We start from the raw sequence: 4,107 nt of genomic DNA on the forward strand, positions 1-4,107 counted from the left end.
ATATCAATAACAATTCAAGTGGACGTAGGTTATTACCAGATTCTGAGACCGAACCACTATAAATTCTTGTGTTCTTTATTATTTCGTCATCACATTCTTTCCAACGTGTTTGTCCACATCAAGCAAATTTGACTCCGTGTCAGTTGGCCAAAATCAGGGTCAACATATGTTATAGTTTAATTATTTGAAATTAGTATTATTAGATTAGAAGTTAAATTGATATTGAACTTAATTGCCCAAGTAAATTAAATTTTAATTAATATTTTCATGGACTTAATATTATCAATTGTATAATTGAAAATATTTGATTATGATTTAATTTATGTTGTAGGAATTATGTTGTATTTTTTTTGTGTGTTAGAAAAAGAAAGAGAAAGAAAGAAAAGTGGCATTTTTTAAGAGGAATAAGCAAACACTAGGTACCAGGCCCACAAGACCAAACTTCCAAGCCACCAGGCTCGTTTCCTCCAGGCCCAACCGTGCCCTAGCAACTTCCAGCTGCTCCTTTGGGCCCGAAGTCACCCAGCCAGCTCCAGGCCCACTCGGCCCAACAACATCCGCCTGAGCCACCGTGTTTCCTCCCAGCCCACCTGGCTAACATGACTAGCCCACTCGGCCCGTATGCCTCCCAGCAACCAAGCTCCAGACGCCTCTGCCCAGTTTGGCCCAGCCCGCAATAGCCTCCCTACACCACCCAGGGCCACGAGCCCAAACACTGTCAGCAGCCACTGCCATTTTCCCTCCTTGGGCCCAACATAGCTCATTTGTCCCCTAGTCCCTTTGTCCAAAAATGCCAATTTTTTACCCAATTTTACCACATATTTCACCACAAACATCATGTAAAATGCCATAAACTAGTACTTAATAAAACATTCACATTTTCATTGGCTTATAAAAGAAAGCCACTTATTATAAAGGTTTCAGTGGGGTCTTGCTTAAAACATGCAAGTTGGGCCCAATAGTTTTAAAAGAAAATATCATTTATGCAAAGTTCCAAAACAACCAATAATTCAAGTCCCACTGATAAGTTTAAAAAGTCTCATAAAACATTACATTATTAAAAATGTTGTTTTTAATTGATCGTTTTTTGTCCATAGAATGCCCCCATGCCATACACACCACGACGATAGAACTCCCCACATCACCACGCGTGCCATAGAGAAACTTATTTGCTACCTGGAAGGGAAAGTAAGTGGGGTGAGCTAAAAGCCCAGTAAGGAAGTACAAACAACAAGCAAGTAAGATGCAACAAATTACAAACACTATCATACATCTTTATACATCATAACATCATCAAATTGGCATCAATATCATAAACATAAACATATTCAAGTCAACATAATGCCACCATCATATTATAAACATCATAACAAAATCATAAACATCACCAAACATCATAACATAATCATAAACAATTCCTTGTGAACATGGCCCGCTAACTTGTCCATGCCACCCTTTGAGGTAAACAAGAGTCTCTGGTCCTTGAATAACCTCGGCGCATCCGCCCATGGAGTTACGTTTTCATATCCTTAGTAACTTGAGTAACGTCTTCTTATCCTTAGCAACCCATTTTGATGTGTCGCGTTCATCACACTAACATCCATTCATATCATACAACGTTCATACAAGCCAATACATCATGACATTATGGCATTCATAATTCATAATATTTCATTCACACAACAGTCTTACCATTCATAATATAACAATCATAAATTCTATTTAACTTCCTTACCTCAGGATCAAGCTAAGTAAAACCACAACTTCTCAACGAGCCTATACCATAATCAAAACGTCATTCATTATCTTCACATAATTACTATTTTGCCCTCTCATATAACTCATGTGTGCATGGGCCATGCACACATGGTAGGAGTTACACACAACATACAAATATGCTTAATTACACATAAGGTCATAAAAGAATAATGTTCATTCTACCTATATTGCATGCATGATCTTTCTATAAAAATTACATGGGTGCATAATAGACATAATTTTTGACGTAAAATTGAATTTGCATGTAACATGCATACGTGGGAACGTTGCGCAAATGCGGCGTTTTAAAACAATAATTCTATGTGTCTTACTTCTATCATTTTAAAAATAATAGACTTATAGCATGTTTTGTTTACCATTGTTTATCTTCTTAAAATTACTAGGTTAATTAAATCTCCCAAGACATTCTTTTTATTTCATATAAACAATTTTATTTAGCCATTATAAATATATAAAAGACTGATTTATTATTTTTAAATTTGAAAGAAAAACAAAGGCTTGGAAATTATTTTAAAAAAAGAAAATACCTACGATTATCATGTCTCCTTAGAAAATAACAACTTAATTTAAGTTAATAGATTACATAATTTGATGTGAGAAAAATAATAATTTTAAGTGTGTGAAAAATATATTTTGGTTGAATTATTTTTGATACTTAATTTTAAGTAACATATATTCATATGTTAAAATTAAATAACTATTTAAAACTTTTTAAACTAAACTTTCATCCATTATTTAAAAATCACAAGTGAATTAAATCCAACATTTTTCTTAATCCAATTAAAGAAAATCATAACTTGTAAAACAACCACTCATATTATATTAAAAATACCACTGTTAAATTTTACCATAGTTTAGGTTATCAATTTATTTCAAAATACCAATCAAATTCCTTTTATGGAAACACACTTTACATTTTTAAACAAAAATTCCAGCAATCAAATTTACCATTAAAATCATCATCCTTATTTTTAAAAACTCATATTTTCTCAAAAATATAAAAAAATCTGTAGGTAATTATTTGTGCAAAAACATTATTTTAAGTGTGAATTAAAACACCATTTTATTTTTACAAACACCACATATCGTTAGAGCCATACTTATGCATACATATCATTATTTCGTCAATCTTTTCACCATTTAATCACAAAATCAGTAAGCATAAATCACCATGAATTTTATCTTTTACCTCATGCCTCATAAAATTCATACAAGATCATTCATGTTTCATAAACACAATAAATCATAAATCCTAACATGCTATTATTATACAAATAATTCAAAGAACATAACTAACACATATTCATATACAACCTTACAAAACCTTATTCTATTTCTAATGAGTTCATACATGCAACCCAACAAAATAATAATACAACACGCATGAATAACAAAATACAAATCTTCATACATGCCTTTATATTAAACCTATTATGTTCCTATTATTTTTCATGCATACCATAATTTACTTTATCATAATTTCTTATACATCCTATCAAAATTTCATGGATCCAATTATAAAGATTCCCAATTATTATTATACCCAAATTACATAGGTCCTAGAACATGGATCTAACATTGAATATCACATAACATGAAACAAAATATAGAGGGGATCTTTAGACATGCTTAGGCCGAAATCTTCATATATAAAATCATAAATTATAACTAATCATCATACATGGAAAATCCATACCAAAACCCCTTCATGCATTATCAAATAACACATCACCAACAAGATAACAAGAACACCAAATAACCTATTATTCTACCCAAAACACAAATCCCCTTTCAACCATAGTCCCTCTAAAATATCACTCATCAAAAACCAATAACCACAAAATTGAGGGAGGGATTTCAATACCTCTATTGATAGAAATCAAGAATCCAATCTAGAAGCACCTCCTTGTTAAAACCCTAAGGGTTGTATTTTTTTTGTATATCAAGATGGAGAAGAAGATGAAAAACAAAAGTTAGAGACAACCCAAATCAATATACTAGATTTAACATAAGAAATTATAAAGCAAAACAAGAGCCTTACCCTAGCTTGAACCCTTCTACTTCTCCTTCTTCCTTTCTTTCTTCTTCCCCTTCTCTCTCTAGTTCACGCCCTCTCTCTCTTCTCTTTATAATTCGGCAGCCCCAAGAGCATAATGCTCTTCCTTTTTTCCCATTCCCTCTTTATCCTAATTTTCCCATAAAGACTCAAATAAAAGAAAAAGGTAACCTTCCTATTCTCTTCCATATTTTGTCTTAATTCATATTTATTTAATTATATCACAATAGGTGGAAAAATAAAAGATGATCACTTCCTTTCCCAAAATAACA

The 4,107-nt window shown here is 32.1% G+C and overlaps 1 long non-coding RNA gene across 1 annotated transcript; it reads right to left on the minus strand.

Moving 5' to 3' along the window:
- Positions 1–907: 907 nt before the first annotated feature.
- Positions 908–4,107, minus strand: LOC133780630 (uncharacterized). The gene is made up of 3 exons (XR_009869461.1): positions 3,821–4,107; positions 3,644–3,696; positions 908–1,176 (listed from the first exon to the last, which is right to left on the minus strand). It is a non-coding gene; the product is annotated as an uncharacterized LOC133780630 (long non-coding RNA).

Source organism: Humulus lupulus, chromosome 5 (assembly GCF_963169125.1).
Source record: "Humulus lupulus chromosome 5, drHumLupu1.1, whole genome shotgun sequence".
Classification (NCBI taxonomy): Eukaryota; Viridiplantae; Streptophyta; class Magnoliopsida; order Rosales; family Cannabaceae; genus Humulus; species Humulus lupulus.